A 12,160-nucleotide genomic window follows, 5' to 3' on the forward strand; every position below is an offset into this window, starting at 1 on the left:
CAGCTTGACTAAAGTCAGAGTTTGTAACAGTGCACTGAGAGACCAAAAGCAAAATGTGATCCAAAAATAACAGGGAAACAAGGAGAGAGTACATTTCTGTGGACAGTTCTGAGTGGATGGCACCAAACTAATTTGAGTCAGTTGTTATGGTGGAAATGTTGAGCTATTGTGACAAGTGGCAAATCACTATGCAAAAGTGTAAGGGCTGCAGTTCAGTTTGACAAATGACTGGTTTCATTTGTTGATTCCACCATGCAAAACCCAGCATATTTTATACACAAGCACAATTTACTCTTACCACAAATACACAAAGAGCACCTCAATTGACCTAGCATCTAGAAGAGTAGATATCCTGCAAACTTGCAATATACCACATAGCAACATTTTGGCTTGAAGTCTGTTATTAGTGATAATAATTAAAGGCATTATCAGATAATAGTTGTGATGCTCTCCCATATGTACAATTCTTTATTAATCTGGCAAATCTCCCAAGTATAGCAGCCACACACAGTATAAGAGATCAGTGCACCCAGGCCATAAACAGACATGGAGAACTCAGCTTCCAGCTGTTACACACATGGGACAGAGCTGTTTAGAGGATGCATGGTTATATACTATATATTATATACTATATAGGTGATATAGTTTTTAAAAAGAAGCTGTTGGTGATGTTACCTCCCGTTTTATTTACGCCTCTGGGTGAGGATGGTTGGATTGTGCAAACGCAGCTAAAGCTCTAATTCCTAACTGCATAGGGACCTAACAGTTGACCTTATCATGTGACAAGGGGACAGGAGCTCGGATCAGGACATAGGAGCTATTGTAGGAATTCAGATTCAGCCCCTATTTTCTCAGTGCTCATTGTCACAGTGTTGACCTTATCCATATGGAGGATTGAAAGTGCCACAATGAAATAAATAAATACACCATTAAATGAATGAATGAATGAATTTTATCTATCAAGCTCGCCCATCAAAGTTTGATGGGCAGGTCCTAAGACCTGATTGGTTACCCTGCCAAGGCAAATCAATTCCACTATAGTCCGATACGCTGGGTGGCGCTATTCACCTCTATGTTGGTTTGAATACTCAAGCAAAACCAATAAACAGTGGCCCCGATCATAGTTTCACACCAAACGCATAGAAAGAGAGTTTACATTGAAAATACATGGGGGACGTGCCTCGGAGAGCGTTGAGAGATCACGCAGTGCGTCCCGCGCCTCCTGTGCGCCGCGTTTTGAAGCTTTTCACGCGTGTTTTTTGGAGAAATTCGCGATCAGGAGTTTTCCCCAACAGTGACATGGAGCCACCGGCTCAAATTCCATGCTGCAGATCTAAACAGTCAGAGTTATGGAGGATTTTAGCTACATCGTGTTGTGAACCGGAGCTACAGAGGCTCTGGGACTTTTACAAATGAGTGCATATTATCCATTTTTGCTGCTGTTCTTTGTTGTTGTTTTGTTCCTTTTGTACTATGTCCTTTTTTCATTATTGTGAAATGACATTTTTTATTGCATTGAGCTGGGAGTGGGCACTCATAAGCTTCTTGCTTCAGCCCACTCCTTTTGAGCAGAATGCTCAAATAAACTATTAAAATAAACTTTACAAAGACACACATCAGCGTTTCTTAGCTAGCTCCTAGCCCCTTGTGCTTCCTTATTTTGGCTCTGACTGGGAGCAGTACTCGGAGAAAGCATTGCCTTATGCAGTTCGTCAAGCCCATCATGCCAACCGCAGTTGTAAATTGGGCTTGTCGGATCCCGATGGTAATGTGCAATACATTTTTACAGGCATTAATGTAAAAATTAAATAGGCTTTTTTTTTGTGATCATTTCTTTATTAGGCTATTTGTAAATGTGTACATTTTCATTTACAGTGCTTTGGGTTTCTTTTTTTCCCCACCACCCTACCCAGTGATCTGGAGAAAGAGAAAAAGGGGGAGAATGAGAAGAGAGGACAGAGAAAGAAAGATGAAAAAAGAGAAAAGAAAAGAAAAGAAAAGACAAAGAAGCACAAAGACGGGACAGAACAGACTGTAAATATTTGCAAAACAAAACAACAAATCCAGAGGAAAAAGAAGGTAGATAAAAATTAAAAAATACTGTTAAAAGTCGTATGCCCATTTTGTTATTGTAACGTAAGAGTGTAGTTTGTCTTCACATGACAAAGATCGTTTTAAATGTTTAACTTATGTCAGTAAGTTCAAAGGTGAATAACTCTTTGAGGTGTGTTGGGGTAACATTTAAATAAATGAACTTGACTTAGTTTGGTAAGTTTTAGAAAGAGACCGGATCTTGCAACCCCACAACCATATTACTGCGCCACACATATAGTGCTAGAAAATAATATAAAATAATATTCAGCTTTTTTGAGAGTGAATACTTATTTTTAATAATAACTCTTACTGTAACAGCTTAAGAAATGTTGTTGGTAAAAATCAATCTGGTAGATATATGATATATAGATATATGGATATATTTTTTTGTAAAGTAAGTGAGGCCATGCGGTGCTAAAGCTAGCTTCAAAAGGGGTGGGCTATTTGAAGAAAGTTGTCTTAGAGTGGGGTTTTTAATTTGCTCTAAAAGCTTCATTGTGGTAATATTTTCTCGTGTAACACAGCAGGCAAAGTCCAGGCCAGTCTCCCAGAAAGGAGAGAGACATGGAAGAGGGGAGCTACTGGGCTAGCCATGCCACAGGTTTCGTCTGAGTTTGTCTGTGCAAAGGTAAACTAGTACTAAGGCATTAAGTCATTTAACTGTTTAGCAAGTACTTTAACCACTCAAGCAATGACTTTGCTGCCGATCATTTCCGCATTACATTATTATTTGTGTTGTACAACGCTGCGCACCACTTTTCTCTGCTTAGTGGAGCGGCAGTGCTAAGATAAGATAGCAGGGGTGCTAAGCTAAGCTAAGCTAGCGCTGTTCAAGCCCAAGAACAGGCCACGCTCTGCGGTCACTGCAAGTGTATCTGGCCGCAGACCCATCTCGGTCACTGGGCTGGTAAAGCCCCGTGCTATACTGACGAAATCAAAGCACAATAACACGTAGAAATCCAAACTTTAAATGCAAATGTGAATATTTATTCAAAATTTGAGGTCACACACTTAAGCATCAACATTATTAAGGTTTAATGTATAACAGGTCTTAAATGGGGTGAATGACAATTACAGTAGTGGATGGAGTGTCTTTGTTACATTGGTCTAATTATCTTTAATACGGTTTGGCCTGATCGATTTACAAAGGGTTTTTAAAAGTAATGTAATAAAAATGGTCAAAGGTAGCCTGGTCTTACCTCATACTCATTTCATACAGAGGGTCTGGATCTTCACAATTGAGCTCCATTTTCAGGTGGTAGGGGTGAACTCCTTTTATAGTTTGAGACGATTGGATCTGATTTCACGTAGGCGATGTAATGCGCCCGAGTGAGTGAAGAGAGCGATCAAATGCTACACCTACAAGCCCCGCCTCCCCTGCTCGCTGATTGGTAGGTTGAAAATCAACCGATGTAACACGGCCACAGAGATCAGACCCACACGAAACATGTAGGGAGATAATCATTGGCCGGAGTTACGGATGGCGATGGCGAGGTCAAAGGGGACATTTTGGGCAGAGCTGGAGTAGCCTGCGCTCAACACCAAGCCGACAGACACCGCAGGATGGAGGCGATCTTTTACCTGGAGGCCATGGAGGTGGACAGCACTTGTTTTGGAGGACGGGTTTGGCACCGTGGTGGTCAGCCTGGTGGCGCCCGAGAGGAGCCAGGTGCGCCTGGTTTGACCACTTCTCTCCTTGTGTGGGTCCCCAGAGGCTCTCCAGTATACTCGCTCAGGCCCAGCGCGGGTACTCTCGTGGAGCTGCGCTGAGCTGTTCTACTGCGGCCGGCGTTTGTTTGAGCCCGTCCAGGGCTTCATTATGTTGCAAATAGTGCTTTTAACAATTGTGATCAAAAAACAGTTTCCCCTACCACTAAAAACGGATGGAATTAGCCCAAGGCTGCAATCCAGTGTGGCATGTTTACATGCACGAGACCCATGTATGTTAATTAACACGCACTGTCCCGACCAAATAAACCAATAAATTAATTAATTACAAAATTAAAGACAAAATTAAATTTGTAAAGTTATTTTCATTTTTACCAGGATTTGCTCCAAATGGTAAATTGTCGACTTAAAAGGAGCATATACGATTATACTGGGCTCAAAAATGTATATATCTTTAAAGAAAAATAAATGAGAAACATGAGGTTTGAAATGGAGGGTAGACGAGCGTGACCACGAGGATGGTCACCCCAACAAAGAGAAGTTTTATAAGAGAGCCAGATCAGGCCGTACCTCTAATTTTGAAGGCAACATTAATACTCCATCAATTACTGATAAATATTCAACAAAGAGTAAAACATTTGTGTGACACACATAGTGAAGCAGTTAATATGTACATTAGTCACATTGTCAGTAAAGAGTCTTTGGTCTCGTCCAGAGGGTCCATGGCCAGCAGCAGCTTCAGACATGTTTCATGAGTGTCATAAAAGAAACAAATAGTTGAAATCTGTTTCTTTCTTTGTGATAGGACAGTCTTTGCATGGAAATCCACTGTCTGTGGGGGGGAACTTTGTCTGACCTCAAACACAAGGCCAAGATGTTGGAGATTTAGCAGAGTCAGGGCTGGCCACCTTCCCCCCATTTCAATCCTGAATCCAGAGGAGTGTGGCTTTTCAGCAGATGTTAAAAGCTCAAGGAAGTTTCATCTTTGTGAATGAGTTTTAACATTAGTATCAGTTCCTGTTTTTACTTTTAGCGGGTTCCTTGCTATCCCAGTGGGGGTCTTGCTTCTGGCGAAAGGAGAAACAAAGGAGTGCCAGTCTGGAGAGGATGGAAGTCATCCATCTTGTTGATTAGATCCTAGGAGTTTAATTCTAAGTTCAGTCCCAAAGAATTCATTATGCTATGTCATGACTTGAGTAAAAGCATCTTTGTAACTTCAAAAATATGACGTTAAACTTCTGAAGATGACCCCGTTCCTGATCACCTCTAAACATTTGTCATACGTTCTTAAACTCTGTACAGTTTGGGTAAGAGGGAAGGAGTGATTAAACTCACACCAGCTGTTCCCCTTATTTCCCTCTGCAGGCCTGAGCTCTGAGGCAACACGTGGCCGTCCCAGGAGGAGAGTGTCCCAACACAGGAGACCAGAGCCCAGACAACGTTGAGCTGAAGAAACAACCTAAATGCAGGTACAAAGCGATGCTGCCTGCGACAGCAGCCACAGAACGAGGTCCACTGCAGCTGCGTGGAGCCCTGCCCCGGGTCCTGCACATGGGGGGGTTTGGTGACTCATCTGTCCCGGAGCTGAACTCAGAAAAGCTATCTTGTCGCTGCCCAGTCCGGTTACACACAGTACCCTCACGCCCCATAATGTCACGCCCTCTCCTCTCTCGCGATGTCCTAGCCCTCGGTAGTGCCCCGCGCGATGTCCTACCCCTCACTAATGTCCCGCGCGATGTCCTACCCCTCGGTAGTGCCCCGCGCGATGTCCTACCCATCGCTAATGTCCCGCGCGATGTCCTACCTCTTGGTAGTGCCCCGTGCGATGTCCTACCCCTCGGTAGTGCCCCGCGCGATGTCCTACCCATCGCTAATGTCCCGTGCGATGTCCTACCCCTCGGTAGTGCCCCGTGCGATGTCCTACCCCTCGGTAGTGCACCGCGCGATGTCCTACCCCTCACTAATGCCCCGCGCAATGTCCTACCCCTCGCTAATTTACCCCATGCCGTCCCATCCTGGACTATCAAATCTCTACCAAACTGAGCTCAGTAAAAGCAAATTTTATGCCATTGATGTGAGAGAACCGCCCCCCTACTCCTGTAACCACCGTCCTGTCCTAAACCTCCCCCCCCTACTCCTGTAACCACCGTCCTGTCCTAATCCCCCCCCCCCCCCCCCCCCCCAACTCCTGTAACCACCGTCCCGTCCTAAACCTCCCCCCTCCCCCTACTCCTATGACCACCATCCTGTCCTAATCCTCCCCCCGCCCTCAAGTCCTACAACCACCGACCTGTCCTAGCACCAGCCCTGTCACACCAATGGCAGCAAATTTACCTCCCTGACGACTAATCAGCTTTTCGTAGGGTCCGCTCGCCGCAGAGGCCCCTCCCACCCCACCGTGCGGGACCCCGGGGTCAGAGGCTTCCAGACGCAGCTGCAGGTCCTCGCTCTGTGGCCCGCTGTCGTTCGAGCAGCATCGTCCTTGCACCTGCATTAAGCTGTTTCCTCACCTCAACGTTGTCTGGGCCCTGGTCTCCTGTAGGGGGCGCTCTCCTCCTGGGATGGCCGCCTGGTGCCTCAGTGCTCCGGCCTGCGGAGGAAACCAACGGGAGCTGAGATGTGTGTTTATCCCTGAGAAGAATATATTCATATTTTAGAAGACACAGTTTTCATTTGACCGAACAACTTTTACTATTAAAATAAGTTCAAGCACTTTACTTGAGTAAAAGCATCTTTGTAACTTCAAAAACAGACAGTTCCTGATCACCTCTAAACATTTGTCATACATTCTTACTCTCTTTCCCAAACTGTACAGAGTTTAAGAGGGAAGGAGTGATTAAACTCACACCAGCTGTTCCCCTTATTTCCCTCTGCAGGCCTGAGCTCTGAGGCAACAAGTGGCCGTCTCAGGAGGAGAGCGCCCCCTACAGGAGACCAGGGCCCAGACAACGTTGAGCTGAAGAAACAACCTAAATGCAGGTACAAAGCGATGCTGCCCGCCACAGCAGCCACAGAACGAGGTCCACTGCAGCTGCGTGGAGCCCTGCCCCGGGTCCTGCACATGGGGGGGTTTGGTGACTCATCCGTCCCGGAGCTGAACTCAGAAAAGCTATCTTGTCGCTGCCCAGTCCAGTTACACGCAGTACCCTCAAGCCTCATACGGTCACGCCCTATCCTCTCTCGCGATGTCCTAGCCCTCGCTAAAGGCCGCGCGATGTCCTACCCCTCGGTTGTGCCCCGCGCGATTCCTACCCCTCACTAATGCCCCGCGCGATGTCCTACCCCTCGCGCAATGTCCTACCCCTCGCTATTTTACCCCATGCCGTCCCATCCTGGACTATCAAATCTCTACCAAACTGAGCTCAGTAAAAGCATATTTTATGCCATTGATGTGAGAGAACCGCCCCCCTACTCCTGTAACCACCGTCCTGTCCTAAACCTCCCCCCCCCCCCACTCCTGTAACCACCGTCCTGTCCTAAACCTCCCCCCTCCCCCTACTCCTATGACCACCATCCTGTCCTAATCCTCCCCCCGCCCTCAAGTCCTATAACCACCGACCTGTCCTAGCACCGGCCCTGTCACACCAATGGCAGCAAATTTACCTCCCTGACGACTAATCAGCTTTTCGTAGGGTCCGCTCGCCGCAGAGGCCCCTCCCACCCCACCGTGCGGGACCCCGGGGTCAGAGGCTTCCAGACGCAGCTGCAGGTGCTCGCTCTGTGGCCCGCTGTCGTTCGAGCAGCATCGTCCTTGCACCTGCATTAAGCTGTTTCCTCAGCTCAACGTTGTCTGGGCCCTGGTCTCCTGTAGGGGGCGCTCTCCTCCTGGGATGGCCGCCTGGTGCCTCAGTGCTCCGGCCTGCAGAGGAAACCAACGGGAGCTGAGATGTGTGTTTATCCCCGAGAAGATTATCTTCATATTTTAGAAGACACAGTTTTCATTTGACTTAATAGTAAAAGTTATAGTAAAGTTTTGAGTTTAAGTAATTTTGACCTATTTACATATTAATTTGTTGATGCTTAGGTCTTAGTGGCACCATTTCTACAACTGTCACTGAAGGATCGTTCAGAAATCGTTCTTGTTCTGGGGGAAAAACCCCAAATGTGAGCAAAGCGTGGTTATTGTGGCCTTCGCTCATGTTGGCGCTGTTCGCTGGCTCAAATGTCTGCTGGACGTTTTCTGCTCCTGAACCCTGTGTGTTCGTCGTCTGAGGGATTCATATTTCTGATGTTCTTTCAATTTTGATGATGAGATGCCTTTCATCCTCTTTTAACACGTTTAAGAGAAGCTCCTCACGTACTGCAGACTCTCGTGCGGCGCTTTCAAAGTCTTGTAACTGTGACTTTCACACCAACGTCTTTCATTCTCAAATTGCGTCTCTGACCACTGTCGTTCTCTGGCATGAAAGAACGACAGCCAGAGCCTGTCACGCTCCTGCCTCCATCTTTCTCTTTGAAGGAGACCTGATCTCTCCTCTCTCCACTGACGCTCTCTGTCATGGAGCTCCTGGATCTTTTGTTTGAGTTTGTCTTTTTCAGAAAACGCGTCAGCTCCTTCTGTAACACTGTCAGATGTGTCTTGGGCGTTTTCCATTTTGCTAATGTCACAAATGTTTGTAAAAGTCGATCAAAACTGTGAGAAAGTGCTGCTGCGTTTGCTAAGACGGTGTCGCAATGTGAACTAAACCAACCGTTGGGCAGAAATGACCTGGACTCACCATAGCAACAGACACAGCATTCCATATGGAGCAGGAAGGAATGTGTCATGACACATCTTGGAATATGACCTGTTGCTAGGTCACAAGGTAGATTCCACTTTCCCAGGTCAAAGGTCATGGTACATTACACCAACGTGGCTAAAACTGAAAATTGCAAATGGTCTCAACTTATAAAGCGCTTTTCCACTTACATTAGGCACTCAAAGCGCTTTACAGCAAGGATCATACTCTCATTCACACACACACCGATGTACGCAGACACTGGGGGCAATGTGTCTTGCCCAAGGACACAACGACAGTGTGCACTTTCAGGAGGTGGGATTCGAACCCCCGACCTTCCGATCATGAGACGACCCGCTCTACCAGCTGCACCTCTGTCGCCCCTATAATAGTGATTTCTCTCAAAAGGTGCTCCATCTCAAAGCGCTAAAACTCAATTAAAATGAACACTGCATGAGTGCATCTAGCAGTTGTGGTAGGCCGGACTATAAATAACACATTTCTTGGGGGAGGACCCCCAAACCCCCCTTCAGAGTATACCCTCCCACACTTTCAATAGGTTCTCATGGCCATGTGGGGTGGTGCCAAACCCCCTCTGATCCATATGCAGCTCCTGATGTGCTCAGTCATGTAGATCGTAGACTTGCTTTTGGCTTAGAATTTAGTACGATTACGAGACACTATCGCCATGAAAAAGCCTCCCAGCTCAGGAACGACCAATGTCTCACTCCAAAGTTTGGTGAAAAGTTGGCAGCCCTGCTAGTGATTCTTTCACTGTCAGTATGGTCTGCGTTTTGGCCCAGTTTTACATTAAATGCTCGTCAAACGTCTGTGCGTCACTGTTAAAATTAAATGATTATTCTGTTGTCATTCTCCGTGAACATAACGTGGAGACAACACACGTTCACTTGCATTGTCAGGGGAGGATGAGAGAGGGGGTTTAGCGATAGTGCAGTAAAGGCAGAAAGATGAAATGTGTTTTAATATGTATTTTTATACTAATACATTGCATACATTCTTACTTCTTTTAAATACATCTGGTGTGCTTCAAAATGCCTAATAAAGTATGGGAATTAAATTGAGGGAGTAACCCTTGGTTTTATTGATTGGCACATGACAAAAAGTAATTACTTTAAATGTTTTAGCATATAAACTTGGATTATAAAATTCCACTACTTGGGTCAACCTGGATATGTAGCAAACGTGTTAGTTTCGATTGTGTGCTTTTTATGCAGTATGTTTGAGATTAAGTAGGTCTAATCTTAACATATTTCAAAAGGAGCCTCAAGAAGGTGACTGTGAAGAAGAAATGGAGGAAAACTGGAAGAATATGGAGAGAAATTCGTAAAAACAGCCCCATTCATGACAAAACCGATGGTGGGCCCAGTGGAAGAGAGAGCTTGTCGGTGATGAGGCGGTGTAACGGTTTACTGTTTTTTGTTTTGTTTTTTTGCGCGCTTGCTAATATACATTATTTGTATTTTGTTCTCTGATAAAAGCTGAATTTCAATAAGTGGCTGTAACTGAACTGATGGCTTCATTTCTGGATGGCTTTGAGGAAGTTTTTCCCCGACTGCTAGAGCTTCACTAATGTTCTAGCAATTCCTGGAAGGTGTTTCTCCTTGTGCCATTTAAAAATGTAAGTATAGTGGGAAGTTAAGTTATCCTTTATTAATCTCTGAAGAGTAATTTCTTCTCTGCATTTGAGGGGGGAGGGGGGGGGGGAGCAGGGATTCAAACCAACACTACCAACTGTATAATAAATGACTCATCAGTTATACATTTTAAAATAAAATAAAAAATAATCTTATCAATCCTTAAAACTCTGGAACTTCTAAATGCAGTAGATGCCATTTTATTCCTCAGTGTCTCGTCTCTTCTCTTTGTTCGTTCCTGGCTTTCATCATGAAACATGTTCGTTAAAAGTACACACTAACAATTTCATGGACACATTTCCCCCCAATTACATTACATTGTCTACAACACAAGTGTAGGCTTGTCACAATCACACAATTAAATTCATTATATTGAAAAAAAATATTGCCATGAATGATATTGTGGACCACTTGATGCGACTAAAACAAAATCTCAGAAAGCAGTTGTTCTAAAAGTACGCGTTAAGAGATCTTCAACAACACGAGTTGCAATTAACATTTACTTTGGTAAAATGCAAAATTATTCTAAACAATAAGTTGATATATATATGAACTTTTGTGACAGGCCTACACAAGAGCATACAAAAAATATACATGTATTTGCTTAAATGTGTAAACAAAATGTGTAAGTTTCATCAGATTTTAACATTTGTAACTTTATAAGCACTTGTATATATTTTTTTTTACTGGAAAATTAAAATGCCTTGACTATAATTGTCTCTTGTCACTTGTATCTGTGTTAACAGGAATTACAAGTAGATGTTCTGTTAACTTGCTAGTGTTTGTGCAATTTCTGCCATAAACATCTGAGTTCTTTTAACATTAGACTGTAAGTGGTACCATTATTTTAAAAAGTAGTATTTTGTGTTATAGTAGCAAATATATTTGGTTTCATTCAACTGCAGTGAATGAGTTGAAATCTGTTCATAACTTAACCTGATATGTTCATAGAGGTCAAAACATTGTTTTCTTTTGAGTTTTTAACTTAGCCTCGTGAGTTTAGAAAACACACACACACTTGCGTTAATATGAAGAAGCAATACAAGTTTATGGTTGGCACAACAAAACATGTTGGTTAGTTAAAACTGAAACTGTTAAGTTGAAACAATTCATAGCAATGCTTTATGGACCATTTATAACTTACTGGTTTTACTTGATTGAAACAATATTGGTACCTTCAATGAGCTCAAATCTTTATGGCAGAAATTTAACATAGAATTTTAAGCTGAACTGCTATATTATTTATTACAGTGCAGAAAAAAAGTGTTTTTTCTTAAATAAATGTTAAAATAGGACATTGCCAGTAACAGATTGGAACGAATGGCAAGCGTTGGCAGCCATACTGTGATTGTGCTTTCGAACCTAATATAATGTAAACCAATAGTCAACACCACTCCTTTTTTGTATCCTTCAAAAAAACACGTCTTAAAGCAGTACTAAGTAACTTGTTTACCATAATAAATCCTTCCTGTAGTCACTCTGGGGATAATACAAGTGTTAATGGGATGATTGGGGGGTCTTATACGGGTCGGAGCCACCAATACACACTAGTAGAATATCGAAGAAGAAGCTAGCAGGCTAACGGACAAAGCTGACAGCGGGCTAGCGCCACTTAATCAGTATAATTTACAGCCAAGTTTGAGTGAACACAATTATCTCCATTGTGTAATTGGATGTACAATATCCCTCTCTCCCTTTGTCTTTTCTGTCAGCGTAGTATTTATTCTCATGGATAATGAATGAGTAAAAAACGCAACATGCTACGACACCTGCAGTGGCGCTTATGGCCTCAAGGGGCATGAGTTACTTAGTTCTGCTTTAACATTGACTGAGCTTATGTCAACTGTAAAAAGAAAATCAATGTTTTGCTTCTTTATTTTTTATTAAACTGTAGCACTGACTTTTTGTGATTATAATTGGCTAAATTTTACATACTGTAGATTTTCCTTTCCTTTTATGACAGGACTGTATACATTTGCACCATATATATGCAAATAATATTTCTTTTTTTTCTTTTCTTTTCTT

The sequence above is a fragment of the Gobius niger genome (genome assembly GCF_951799975.1).
Source record: "Gobius niger genome assembly, chromosome: 6".
Taxonomy (NCBI): domain Eukaryota; kingdom Metazoa; phylum Chordata; class Actinopteri; order Gobiiformes; family Gobiidae; genus Gobius; species Gobius niger.